Here is a 15,489-nt window from a genome sequence, read left to right on the forward strand (position 1 = left end):
CATTCATACTGAGAAGTTTCTAGGTATCAAATAATTCTAGGCATCATTGTTTCCAACCTTAAGATGGAAAAATAGTCTCAGGAAGAATATAGATTTCCAGGAGTATGTGGTTGATATATAAAGATGATTCTAGGGTAGGGTGTTGAGTCAGAGCTTAGTATAGGCTTGATAAATCTATTAAAGTAGGGTGTTTATCCCAAGAATAGTAGAGACAAATACCAGGAGGATTACTCCAAAGCTTTGAAGCCGGTCTCACATGTTGGGGGAAAAGGCAGCTCAGATAGAGAAGGGACCACCAAGTAAAGAGTGCTAGGAGGGCCCACTCAGGATGGGAGATGTGGGCTGAAAGTGGACTATAGACCGAACATGATGGCCACTTGTACCCCTATTGCAAACCACAATGCCCAAAAGGAGAGAGTGAGCAAAACGGAATGCCCTGCCACAGAGTCGGGGTAGGGTGGAGGGGACGGGGTGGTGGTGGTGGAAGGGATGCTGGGACCTTTGGTGGAAGAGGGTGGGCACTGGTGGAGAGATGAATGCTCGATCTTTGTGTGACTGAAACGCAAGCACGAAAGTTCATAAGTCTGTAACTGTACCTCACTGTGATTCACTAATAAAAAAAATAATAAAGTAGGGTGTGTAGCATGTCTCTTTGGTGGTTAGTCCACCCTTATGATGCTTTTGGCTCTGGAATGGAATTGAGACCTAGGTGGTTTTGTTTGTTCTCCTCCTCCCCTCCTGCCTCCTAGGTTGTTTACATTCTAAGTCAGGATCTATAAGGACTCATGTGTTTGTTTTTGACTCTACTGAAAGGATGTCTTCAGACCCATTGCCAGGTCAGTACACAAACTCATTCCATCTGCCTTACAATTAAGATTCAAACGCAGGCAGCAAGAAAATCCCTCCCCATGCACCGATTCCAATCAGCGATGATGCTCTTAATGACCAGCTAATAAAGAATTCACACAAGCAAACCACACTATTAAATATAGAATGGAATTGATGCCAACCTGGTGGGAGCACTTTCTGTTCCTTTTGCAGAACAATGTCTGTGCACAAGAATATGATACTCCCACCTCGGACATATTTTTTGCCCCTTTAAGTAGAGCCATCTCTAAAATAAAGACCTGGAAGGAGGTATTCAGTCCCAGACGCCAATAAGAGGCCATTTCAAAAGCTCAACTGAGGTCCACATCCTATTTCCTGTGAATCATGATAACCTAACAAGGCTCCATATCTATTCATCCATGGACCAGTCTGATGGGCGATTAAGACATGGAACTCTCAGATGAATTCCAATGAGGACATGCTCAGAAATTGCTTGGAAATGGAAGAAGAGATATTTTAAAACAAAACTAAGCAAAATCTTCTCATAATCTCATCAAGCAAAGCTGACTTAAGTAAGTTCACCCCAGCTATGCCCCATAGCTGGAAGACTGCTTCATGAGCAGAGGGGAGAAGGCAGATGGAATAGAGAAGGGATCACTAAGAAAATGATGGCTGGAGGAACCAGTTGGGATGGGAGATGCATGCTGAAAGTAGACAATGGACCAAACATGATGACCTCTCAGTGTCTGTGTTGCAAGCCATAATGCCCAAAAGTAGAGACAGAGAGAGTATGGGGAATATTGTCTGCCATAGAGGCAGGGGGAGGGGGAGGGGGCGTATACCGGGGATATTGGTGGTGGGGAATATGCACTGGTGGAGGGATGGGTGTTTGATCATTGTGAGATTGTACCCAAACATGAAAGCTTGTAACTATCTCAAAGTGATTCAATAAAATTTTAAAAATTAAAAAAAAAGTAAGTTCACCCCATGAGGATGCAGAGATGTAAGACAAAGTATGTTGATAGCTGATTTCCAACCTGCGATGCTTAGCCTGGCTTCTGTGACCAAAGTACTAAGAACTTCTTAAGTGTATTGTTGAGGTGTGTGTGTGTGTGTGTGTGTGTGTGTGTGTGTGGAGGGGGGATTTTTCTACGTTTTGACCCAATTTTTACCAGGTGTGGTGTTTACTGTTTCCATAAACATCAGACTGACTTTCCCTGATGAGCACCGGATTAGCAGACAGTGTCTCCATTTATCGGCAGAGAGAATTGAGGAGTGGAGGGATTAAGTTTTAAGTTCCTCTCTCAGGGAGCCCCAGCTGGTAAATGGAACAAGCCTCAGCTTTCACATTTAGAAGCCCCAGCCTCTTTGGTCCAGTGATTGTGGTCAGTAGTGGGGACGGGGACAGAAAGGAACTATGTGAATGGGGAGCATTTGCTGTGACTGTGGTCCAATTCTCTGGACGGGAAAGGTCGGCTGAGAATAGAAATTCTCCTCTGCTGCTTCCCACTGGGCCAGTGGCCTGGGGAGTAGCTACTGTGAGACCGTTGGTCTGCTGGGGGCTCCCAGAGCAGGGCACCACAGTCCAGCTGACATTGCTCCATGCACAAGTCAAAGTACCCAGAAGTTGGCTTCTTCCGAGGCTGTCATTCTCATAGGGCCTTTCCTCTGTGTGCTCAGATGTCTGTGCCCAACGGACCTCTTCTGTGTGCAGAAGGAAATGGGTGGGTTCCAAGTAGTGTTGGGGATGACCCTGCCCATTCCTAGCCATGCAAGGGGAGCATCCAGGATGAGAGCTGGTGTTGCTTGGGGGTTCAGGCAATGCCAAGAATTGAACTTGAGACCTTTGTGCATGCAAAGCACCTTTGTTCCCCCAGTTCCCCCAATTTTCTCTTTTTATAAGGACACTACTTGTACTGGATTAAGAAACACTATCAAGACATGGAGAGTATCATGCTAAGTGAAATGAGTCAGAAAGAGAGGGACAGACATAGAGGGACTGCACCCATTTGTGGAGTATAGAATAACATCACATGAGGACTGACACCCAAGGACAGTAGATACAAGGGCCAGGAGAATTGCCCCATAGCTGGAAGCCTGCTTCATGAACAGAGGGGAGAAGGCAGATAGAATAGAGAAGGGATCACTAAGAAAATGATGACTGGAGGAACCAGTTGGGATGGGAGATGCATGCTGAAAGCAGATAATGGACCAAACATGATGACCTCTCAGTGTCTGTGTTGCAAGCCATAATGCCCAAAAGTAGAGAGAAGTATGGGGAATATTGTCTGTCATAGAGGCAGGGGGAGGGTGGGTAAGGGGGGGTATACCGGGGATATTGGTGGTGGGGAATGTGCACTGGTGGAGGCATGGGTGTTTGATCACTGTGAGATTGTAAATCAAACATGAAAGCTTGTAACTATCTCATGGTGATTCAATAAAATTAAAACAAAAACAAAAACAAAACAAAACAAAACAAAACACTGTCAAGATCACAATTGAACTCAGTGAATTAACTATTGGAAGATCCTGTCTCCTAATAGGGTCCTATTCAAAGGGGCTTGGGGGGAGGGGAGTTTAGGGCCTCATACTGTGGATTTGGGGATAGGACATAATTCAGATCATATCAGGGACCCCGTAGGGCAGTTGATGTGTTTCTCTTGTTTTTATACAGAAAAACAGCATCCCAGGGATGCTGTGTCTCGTGGAGGGAACAGGATTGCTGGTTGGGCAATTGGAGGTGATGTTACTTAGAGACCACAGGGACCACACCTGGCGGTGGTGAGTGGACAGTGTTATGTCAGGCATAGAACAGGCAAGGCACTTGTGTTACCCTTGGGGCAATTTCCCTAGTTCTCAGTTTTGTTGTTTTACCCCATGGTCTTGGGGGTCGCGTAACTAGTCAGCATGCCAGAGTCTCGTTCGTTATCAGAATTAACCAGACAAATCGCTCCACTAACTAAGAACGGCCATGCACCACCACCCACACAGGCTGGAGCGATAGCACAGCGGTTGGGCGTTCGCCTTTCATGCAGCAGAACTGAGTTCGATTTTTCCGCCCCTCTCGGAGAGCCCGCCAAGCTACCGAGAGTATCTCGCCCGCGCGGTAGAGCCTGGCAAGCTCCCCGTGCGTATTGGATATGCCAAAAACAGTAACAATAAGTCCCTCAATGAGAGACGTTACTGGTGCCCGCTCGAACAAATCGATGAGCAACGGGATGACAGTGACCCTATGGTCTCATCCCACGTCCAGTTGGACCTTGACTAACTAGACATGTTTGTACCGCTTGGCCTTTTCCAAACCATGGGTCCCACATCTCTTAAAAACCGAGAGGAGCATGTAAAGAGAAAGTAGGCAGTCAGGGGAACACATCAGAGCTGGCCAGGAGCCCCGCACATTCCCAGCACTTGCCCTTCTTCGTCTCTATTCTCAGCCACATTATCCTTCATTGGAAATTCATGCAGCAGGGGCACAGGTGACTTGTGCCCAAGTGTTACGTGATTATTGTCATCACGACCAGGAAGAACTTACCATCCTTCAAAGCAACCACGCAAAGGTGCCTTCTGACGGGGTGCTCTCTCAGCTTGCTTTGCTTTGGTCTAAGGGGGAAAGGGCTTCAGGCCAGAGACCCTTCAAAGTGGAAGCTTGGAAAGGCCTGGCAGCCTCCTTGCAAAGTTGAATCCAGAGAATGCTGAGATTGTTGATGAGGACTGTGTGGAACTGCTACCCCAGGGGCGAACTCTGTTTGCTGATGCAGTGGGTCACCTGCTGACCCCTGGCCTGGTCAGATCCTGCTGGGTGCCTGGAGGAACCAGAGACATTGTCTTTCTTGGCAAGGGTGGAGAGGCAGAAATGCAGGCTTACCTGTCAGGGTCAGATGTGTGGGCTCGGCCCAGCATGGAGACTGGGGCCCCGTCCATGAACTTGGAAATGGGCTTCGCTCCCAGCCACGGCCCCTCCAGCCCTCACATTCTGTTTGGAGACTTCGTGTTGCTTCCTGAGCAGCGGGACCCTATGAACGGAATGTATTTTGGGTCTTCCTTGGTCCCTTTCCAGTTCAAATGGCAGTCCTTCCTTTCTTTCTTCCATGGCATCCTCTTCCTCCCACTCCAGTGCTCTGTTTCCCAGAGCATTTCCCAGGCCATTCCCGGGGGCAGGCATTCCTGAATGATCTTTCTTTCTGGAACGGTCTCTATTTTCCTTAGTCCCCTGTCTTTTGCCTAAATCATATCCACAAGGCCGCATTCTGATGCATACGTTCCTCTACTCTCATCTGCCCTCCTGCAGGATCAGCTCGTAATGGTTTTTTTTTTTCTTTCTAAGCCCCTGCTTAGATAAAACAAAGAAAGTCCTGGATCATGCTAGGTACCATTATGCTGGCATAACTCCCAATCTCAGTGTATGCCACAGTCCAAAAGGTTTCTTTCTTGCCCTCTTCCAATGTATTCCTGGTCAATAGTATTTTCATGTCACTGAGTTTGGGACCCAAGCTCTGCAAAGGGGAAGCTACTATCTGGAATAGTGCTAGAGCTTTTGTCTGAGACCAAGAGAATAGACATGGTGCATGGTCTTGAAGATTTTCTTAGAAGTAACACACCTGTTATTCATCTTTCGTATGTCAAAGAAAGTTATATGATAAGTCTGGTTTAAGTGGACTTCTATGCCACCACCCAATAAGTGATGTTGGTAAATAGTCTACCATAGCCTTCATACAACGTCCTTAACCTGACAATAACTGATAATAATTGGGTTTTGGCATAAGACTTTGAGACGTAAGCCTTCACCAGTTGGATGGCTCTTCCCATTTATGGTTGCATTCATTCCTAACTCCCTTTTTTTTTATCCAACCAACACATATTCAACCAAATCCTGTGCAAGGACTGGGGATCCAGAGATATAGAAAACACAAATTATAGTTCACAGATGGACAGGTATGAGAAATTAGTGCTTAAAACATATTATTAAAAATGACAAATATGTGCAAATATGAAAGAGTTTAATGAACTCTCTTGGAACCCCCTGTTTAGCTTCAACAGTTATCACTTCATTGCCAGTAATTTACTTTAATCTCTACCTTCATCCATCTCCCCATAGTTTCTTTAATTGGAATTTTTATTGAAATCATTGTCGCATCATATGAAGTTGTAAGATAGAAGAGCCTGCACTTAAGTGGTAAGATATAAACACCTGCACTCAATTTCCCTGTTTTCATGGCTTGCAAAATCAGAGGGCACATATTATATAATTTGCTGAGTTTACTGGGATTTCTCCAATCCCCCATGTATTCTTGTATCTGTGTGTGTACACTATGTCCATATTACTTTGACACAGACATTAAGTGCACCATAACTTTAGTTTATTCAATGTCTTACATTGCAACCAGAGCCATAGTAGTTATGCATGTTATCGTTATTATAAAAGACTTTAGAAAACAGCACATTAAAATTTCTTTAAAAATTCATAATAATTCTTCAGTACCATCAAACACCTTTCAAATTTCTCCATTTATTTGCTTATATTTGGGCCATGGACTAAAGCGATAGCACAGCGGGTAGGCTGACCCAGGTTCAATTCCTCCGTCCCTCTCAGAGAGCCCGGCAAGCTACCGAGAGTATCCTGCCCGCATGGCAGAGCCTGGCAAACTACCCATTGGCGTATTCAATATGCCAAAAACAATAACAACAAGTCTCACAATGGAGACGTGACTGGTGCCCGCTCGAGCAAATCAACGAACAATGGGACGACAGTGCTACAGTGCTACATATTTGGGCCATACAAGGCAGTGTTTAGGGCTTGCTCCTGGCTTTGTACTCAGAGATCACTCCTGGTGGTGTGCAAGGGACACCGTACAGTGCAAATCTGGGTCAGCCATGTGTAAGGCAAGAACTCTACCCATTTTTCTGATCCATTAAATTCTCTCATTTTTTAAATAACTAATCACTGTATCACTGTCATCCCATTGCTCATCGATTTGCTCAAGCAGGCACCAGTAACGTCTCCATTGTGAGACTCGTTGTTACTGTTTTTGGCATGTCGAATACGCCACGGGGAGCTTGCCAGGCTCTGCCATGGGGTCGATACTCTTGTTAGTTTGCTGGGCTCTCTGAGAGGGATGGAGGAATTGAACCCAGGTTGGCCATGTGCAAGGTCAACGCCCTACCCTCTGTACTAATATAATTGATTATATTTCAAATAGATGTATTTTAGTGACAGTATTATAAAATAATTACCCAAAAGAAGGTTGGCTAACACATCCATTACCTCACAGTGGCATGTGTGGTGAGAACTTTTAAAATCTACTCGTGGCAACTTTCGAATATAGAAAACATATTTGGTAACAATATTCATTCTACATTGTACCTATCATTTAATGCTCACACAGTCACAGGCTTTTTTAAAAAACTAATACTTACAATAATCTGTTTGAATAAAAGTGAACAAAGATCACACTTTAGATCTGATATTACAAAACATTTCTCTGCCCTCTCTATTTCCAAATTGCAGTTGGATCTCAAGATATGATAAGATTCAGGTTCAATTCTACTCTTTCTCCTCTTCATACTTTAATTTTTTACAAGTCTCTTCTATCAGGAGGCATATAAAGTTTCTCTTTGTGATGTTACTGATAATTGTCAAATGGCAACATTCTAATTATATTGTTCCTTTTGTTTTATGAGCTAATTGGTTGAATACAGAATTATAGATTCTAGAAAAATCTATTTCTTTCTTCTGTTACTTGGTTACCTAGCAGTAAGGGAAGACAGGTATTTAAAATAATATGCTGAATTCTCTAATCCTCTTCAATAGTGACCAATTACTTATAATTTTAGTATCATAACTGTGTTGATGGGTATAAAGAGATGAATTTTTAACTTACTGAAGTTAATTTCCAGTGATATTCAAGATGATCTACTTTTGTTGTTGTTTTTCTTTGTTTTGGAGCCACATCCAGGGATATGCAGGGTCTTATCCCTGGCTCAGTGCTCAGGAATCACTCCTGGCAGGGTTCAGGAGATCATATAGGGTGCCAGGGATTGAACCAGGGTTGACTGCATGCATGGCAAGTCCCCTGCCCACTGTATTATCTCTTTGGTCCAAGATGATCAAATTTTGGTCAATGGAAGTTTCTGTAATTTGATTCTTGATTTTTTTTTCACATCATGCTACTTGTATTTAATATTTTCCTAGGAATCTGTATATAGCAATTTGTTTTAGATTCGCCTTTTCTGCTCAAATATAGAATCAGTCATTTCTCAGTGAAGTCCTGACTTCTACTGGGAAATAAAAGTTCCAAACTACGATCGGTGCTTTAGGGAGGCACATGCATATTGCGGTTTTCCTTGTTTTAAGTCTATTCAACGGACAACGCTAGGAAACACTTTTCAGGCATAAAATATGCCATAAGTTTAGCATTTGCAATTGAATGTTGGGATTCTATTTTACAGCTTATTTCTCTGATATTCTGCTCATATATTCTGAGATCCTGATCTCTTGAAAATTGGGGATACTTCTATTAAATTTTCACAGAAGTTTATTTCATCATTATACATACTTCTTGTTCCAACAGTTTATTTGCTCAAGAGAAACTTTTACCTCTCCTCGAACTACTTTATTAAAAATTATGAGTATTATCCAGAATTCATATTTTTATCAGAAATAAATTTCCTATCAGAGAAACAGATCTATTTGACCATGCAAGTATCTGCCACAGATCACCTGGACTTCGTCATATGAATTACCTTCTACTTGTTATGTGATTCTCCTCTCTACTTGAACCTGAGCCTCTAAGCCATTCTTTAAGTTATATATGCATTCCTCGACTAGCCCCATTGGTTTTACAATCCATATACGTGTGAATTCTCTAATACTTATGTACTTAATATAATGAATGCTTTCCTCCTACTAATTTATCTGAAGTTAATGTGATTGTCCAACTAGCTTGAGAAGAATTCAGAAGGTGGGGATACAGCCTAGCTATACCTACCCTATCCTAATGGATTTGCTTGCTATCATGGGAAGGGTTTTAAAATAACATCTCTTTTTTTTTATTTCATGGATCTGAAGTGTGGTTGTACAAGTATTAAAGTGACCGGAGGCAAGGATAACTTGGAAGTACAAAGCAAAGTGAAATGGGGTTCACTTAGAGGTATTAAATAAAGAAGAGTTCTATAACAGAACCACTCATGTTGGGCTCCACCTAGATTTAATACTTAAACTAATTATAGTTCCAGACGCTCCCCAAAGTGTCAATTTTAAGTAGCCATGCAGGAACTTCTTCGTAAACATGGGGAAGTAAGTGGCAAGATAAAACTCCCTGCTTGTGGGTATCTTAGCCTAAGTCATTCTCCTTTTCCCTTTATTTCTGCTCCTCTACCTTCGAGCCTGACAAGCTACGGAGAGTATCCCTCCTGCACTGCACGGCAGAGCCTGGCAAGCTCCCCGTGGCGTATTGGATATGCCAAAAACAGTAACAACAAGTCTCTCAATGGAGACGTTATTGGTGCCTGCTTGAGCAAATTCATGAACAACGGGATGACAGTGACAGTAACAGTGACCTTGGTCTTTGCAAATAAACTTAGCTCACTCTTTCTGATGATGAAAACCTTCCATTGGGTCTGCCTTTTACAATATCATTTTCCTTGCTAAATGGAAAGACACCCAACTTGTAAATTATCCAAATACTCCTAGTTAGATCTTTAAAATTGATTCAAGGGCCAGAGAGATAGTTCAGGGGTTAAGCTGCCTGACATTTAGGCACAGCATAAAGTGTCTTACATTTAGGCACAGGATACAGTGCTCCCCTTGATTTCCTTAGCATCTGTCATATCAGTGATCCATGAGCACAGAGCCAGGAGTAAGTCCTGAGCACTGCCTAATTCAGCCCCCGCCCCCATAATAAAAAAAAAAAAACTAAAATCAACTCAGTTTGATGTTGGTGGGTTCCACGGGTGGCTCATGTGAAATGGGGAGGAGAAAGACACCCACTTTCTCCCCATCCATCTCTGCCACATGGGACCCAGGGTTACTGGGTTCTTGTCTCACCTCACAGAAGGGAATTTTAGGAGTAGACAAGCAATAAAGCAAAACAGATTTTATTTAGAGGTTTTGAAGGGAAGGAGGAAGAGAAAGTGGGAGAGAGGGGAGAGTAACACTCTCAAGAGAGAACCCGGGCTTCTCCAAGGGCGGAGAGAGCCCTACACACACCCCAGCATTAGGCATGAAAGCATGAAAGTCCACATCTCAAGAGGGGAGATGTGGGCGATGTTAGGGCATGGATCGAGATCTCCCTTACCGACAAAGAGTCCAGAGACTGCAAACAGCAAGCAGGGTTTATTGTAAGACTGGCTAGCCAGGGTCCAGCTGCCTACACGGACACGCAGGTCCAGCAGGTTGGGCAAATGACCCCAAGCTACTCCAAAGGAGATCTTAGATAGGCCTTCCCCGCCGTTACAGCAGAGCCCGAGCATTCCCTAGCCAAAAGATTTGTAATATTACAAACTTTCTTAACCAATCCATTTAAAAGGACATCACTCTTTAGCCTGTGGTTTTAGAGATCAGTATTCGCGCCAATATTCAGGAATGTCCCGGTTCTGGGGGCAGTCCTGGGTATTGTGATATGGGTCGTGTGATATGGGTCTGGTTATCTGGTCTGACCACCACCCTTCTTGCGACCCGGGGTGCCTGTATCCGAATTCCTTGCTCGGGGACAGATAGACAAGTTATTCTAGAATGCGGGCTCCTGTAAAGAGAGTCTTAAGAAAGCTAAATAGATTCCTGTGGTCTGTCCTGGGCCAGTTCCTCACAGGCGACACATGTGCTCAGTTACCACATGCGCTCATCCACATGGGCACAAGCAGCACGCGTGCTCAACAGCACATGCACGCCCTTCCTTTGTTCAAGGTGGCCATAGGGTTTCTCCAACCTGCCCCCATGTGAGGCTTCTACCTAGGTCAAAGTCTGTTGCTCAGGAAGTTGCCTAGGGGAGTTGGGAGTGGTGATGGTCTTCTTTGAAGTTCCCTTCCTGGCCTTTTTAATTCTGCCAGAGCTTTTCTGGGTCTGTTGCTGGTGCCACTTGAGGGTCTTAGCAGGCCTTCGTTCCTGTTTTCTGCAACTTTGCAGCTTCAGAGCTGTACCTTTAGGGAAAGGAAACAGCATGTGAGTGGTCAGGGTAGCACTGCAGCACTGCCAGCCCGCTGTTCATCGATTTGCTCGAGCGGGCACCAGTAATGTCTCTTGTTACTAGTTTTGGCATATCGAATACACCATGGGGAACTTGCCAGGCTTTGCTGTGCGGGCATGATACTCTCGGTAGCTTGTCGGCTCTCCGAGAGGGGTGAAGGAATCAAACCCGGGTCGGCCGCGTGCAAGGCAAACGCCCTACCTGCTGTGCTATCGCTCCAGCCCTGGACTGGAGTGGTCAGGGTGAGAGAACAAGTTGCAGATGGGGACAAGAGTGACTCTGGTACTTTTCCTGTTACCAATGGGGGTTTGTGGTGGGGTGTGCTGGGGTGTTGTGGGGAGTGCTGTGTATGGACGTGCCACACCTCCTTAATTTTGCATTGGGTGTTAGCTCCGATTTCTTGTTCTAATAACATTGTTTTTTTTTTCCAGGATGGATTGTCTTTGATATATTGCCAGTTCTCACCTTTATGGTCTCTGTGTAATTCCTCATTATTCATTGCTATTTACAATCCCCTCAATTTAGAGCCATCTGTGAAGTTAATTTCGGCGCTGTTTACTCTTTTCTCCCAAATCATTAATGAAGATAAAACATTCAATGGAATTGAGTTTTGCAGTCATTTCTGGAAAATTCCACTGAGGCTCGCTCTTATTCTAGGCAATCATCCTTAATTCAAACCTGTTATCACCCCTTCGGTCAGTTCTTCATGAGGATAGTGGGTTAATGTTTGTGTTCATTTAAATGCAATTTTTCACAAAGACTCCTTGAGGTAACTCAGCTCTAGTCTTTAACAAAACAATAAAGAAGGTTTAATCTCCCTGGTAATCAAAGATATGCAAATAGAGGCATCATTGAGGAGTTCGTGTTTTTCACTGATAAAATTTGTACACATTTCAAGTTGGAACCCATTGCAGGTGAATAGTGCTGAAATGACTATTTATAAATGCTTTAAAAAAATCAATATGGCAATTAAACATCAAGCAAACCAGAGGGTTTATCTTTTTTACCTAGAAACATGCTCCTAAAAGAAAGATTTGTTGTTATTTGTTGTGGTAACTAACCTTCAAATTATAAAATAGAAACACCCCCAGGCCGATGAGGATAGAATTGCTTAGTAAATTGGGGGTGAAAGCTTACAATATAATTGAGAGCCACCTTTACTTTTGTTATTAATATCTTTGTTGCTTTTTTTGTTTTGTTTTTGATATTTTTGCTTTTTTGGGTCACACCCAGCAATGCACAGGGGATACTCCTGGCTCTGCACTCAGGAATTACTCCTGACAGTGCTCAGAGGACCATATGGGATGTTGGGAATTAAACTCAGGTCGGCTACGTGCAAGGCAGCCTTGTAAACATGTAAGGCATTTGCCCTACCCGCTGTGCTATCACTCCAGCCCCTCTATGTTGCTTCTGTTAGCTCAACTCCTGTAACATATTGGTTTTTGGCACTTACTAATAGAGGGTAAACACGTTGGTTCAACCAATCATGAAATAATGATCATGAAAAAAAATTCGGATCAAAAATTAGAATGTGGTTGACTCTCAACCAAAAGCTTATATTAGTTTGAATGAACCAAATGATTGTTAAAATTATCATGAAAAGGGAATAAAATAATAAGAGAATATTCATAACAACATTGTTCATTGTAGTTCCAAATTTTACTCCATATGGGAAGAGACCTGAATATCCTTTAGCTATTGATTAGCTAAACAAAATGTGATGGATCCATACACCCAGTGGAATATTGTTTGTCACTGTCACTGTCATCCCATTGCTCATTGACTTGTTCAAGCAGGCACCAGTAACGTCTCTCATTCTGAGACTTATTGTTACCATTTTTGGCATATCCAATACACCACGGGGAGCTTGCCAGGCTCTGCCGTGCGGGCGGGATACTCTTGGTGGCTTGCCAGGCTCTCCGAGAGTATTGTTTTATAATAAAAAAATATATTGAGACATACACATGGCTGAACTTGAAAAAACAGACATAAGTTTACCTTACGTGATTTCATTTGTATAAAAATCCAGAACAGGCAACTCTAAAGAGTTAGATAGCAACCCGTGATTATTTCAGACTGAGATGGCATGATGAATACCAAAAACCATGTTCCTCTCCCACCTCTTCGGTTGACAGAGCTGTACTATAATTGACTGTAGCAATAGAATATCAAAAACAAACCTCCGTGAATTTGAAAAAAAAATTGAATTTTGCACTTTAAATGTGTGAATCGAATGGCATGTGAATTATATCATCACGAAGCCGCTACTGAGAAAGCTTGAAATAAGCTGAGTCTACAAAATCTAGTCAATTAACTAATTTCTTTTTTCTTTTTTTTTTCTTTTTGGATCACACCTGGCGATGCACAGGGGTTCCTCCTGGCTCTGCACTCAGGAATTATCCCTGGCGGTGCTCAGGGGACCATATGGGATGCTGGGAATTGAACCTGGGTCGGCCGTGTGCAAGGCAAACACCCTACCCACTGTGCTATCGCTACAGCCCCATTTAACCAATTTCTATAACAGGCAGTAATTTAATCTCTAGCAGGAGTGCAAAGAAACCAAGTGTTTTGGTGTGGTTGTCCAAAACTCACAGGCAACAACGGGATAGAAAAGAGGGGTTTTGTGGCTGGTGGTAGACCAACCCCCACCAGGTGGCTTTTGAGGAAAAATACCGTTTTCTCTTTACAGGTCTCTTTCCCTTGGAGAACCGCCTGGGGAAGTTAGGACTGATGGGAGTCTGCACTGAGTGCCTGCGTGGCGTGGACCCTCACGTCTTGCCATCCCGTGAGGCAGTCATCCAGCTGTGTCTGAAGTTTGCTTATTTTGCACAACTTCGGAGACCATCCCTGCCAGCTGATTTCTTAGCCATGAACTCAAGCTGGACGGAGGAATTGCTCCTTCCAGGAAAACCGGTGAGTCCTCAATCTGATGTCGGGGGCCCCCACGGGTGGCTTACATGAAGCGGGGAGGAGAAAGATGGTCATTTTCTCCCCAGCCGCCTCTATCACCCGGGACCCAGGGTTACTGGGTTCTTGTCTTGCTCGTGGAAAAGAATTTCAGGAGTAGACAAGCAGTGAAGTAAATAGATTTTATTCAGAGGTTTCTGAGGGAGGGAGGAAGGGATAAGTGGGAAAGAGAATAGTAAGAATAACGCGCTCAAGAGAGAACGTGGGCTTCTCCAAGGGTGGGGGAAGCTCTACACACATCCTAGCACTGGACAAGAAAGCATGAAAGTACACATCTCAAGGGGGGAGATGCGGGCGACACATGTGCTCGGGCACCACATGTGCTCGGCCATGTGGGCACAAGCAGCACATGGGCTCAGGCAGCATATGCGCGCCCTTCCTTTGTTCAAGGTGTCTTTTATAGGGTTTCTTCAACCTGCCCCCACCCACATGGGGTTTCTTTCCAGGTAAAAGTTCGTTGCTAAGGTTACCAGGGAGGTTGGGAGAGGTGCTGGCTTTCTTTGGGGAACCTCCTGGGGAGGGGTCCATTATCCTCAGGGTCTGCTGATGGTTTCCTCTGGGTCTTTTGTTTTCTTGAATCTGCAAGTCTTAAGAGTCCCCTTCCCAGAGACTCTGTTAAATCTCAATTTTCATTGCCAAGGACCTTTCCCTATCTACCTGCCTACATCAAATCTTACCCAAGCTTTTCAGGACAGTCGCCTTTCTCTAGCCAAAATAAGGATTTCTGGAGGAGATGAATAAATAAAGAAAAATAAGCTGACTGGGGTTCAATAAACAGAGGGAAGGAATAAGATCGACTTAGGTACATGGTCCAGAAAGAACACGGGCTTCTGCAGAATGGAGAAAAAACCCAAAGAAGCTTTGGGGGGAAGGTTAAGTATGTTTATTTTCACACCTGCCTTTGTCCCAAATTCTTTACACAAGTAAGAGTGAATGAGGTTTTTTTTTTTTTTTAATTTTCTTTTTGGGTCACACCCAATGATGCACAGGGGTCACTCCTGTCTCATGCACTCAGGAATTACCCCTGGCGGTGCTCAGGGGACCATATGGGATGCTGGGAGTCGAACCCGGGTTGGCCGAGTGCAAGGCAAATGCTCTACCCACTGTATTATTGCTCTAGCCCCCCCCCCCACTTAATGAGGTTTTTGTTGGGGAAAAGCATGAATTTCCAGTGGCCCATTTTTTTTTATATAAAGTAGTTCACAATACTTGATTACATTTAATATTTGAACACCAATCCCACCATTATGACACCTTCCCACCACCATATTTTGGATGTTTCCATCCCGAATCCTAACCCCTGCCCCCAAGCAGAACTGAAATAATTTATTTTATTTTATTTTTTTTAGAAATAAACCGCTGAAAAAGCTCCAAAAAACTTTCCCTAGAGGAGAGTGTGTTGAAGGCTGTTGTGTTTCACCCAGGGACCATTAAGCCCTTTAGGTACTAATATTACTAGTATGTTGTTAAGGGTGGAATGGTGGCCCATTCTTAAGTTCCTATCACAGACTCT

This window comes from Sorex araneus, chromosome 6 (genome assembly GCF_027595985.1).
Source record: "Sorex araneus isolate mSorAra2 chromosome 6, mSorAra2.pri, whole genome shotgun sequence".
NCBI classification, from domain to species: domain Eukaryota; kingdom Metazoa; phylum Chordata; class Mammalia; order Eulipotyphla; family Soricidae; genus Sorex; species Sorex araneus.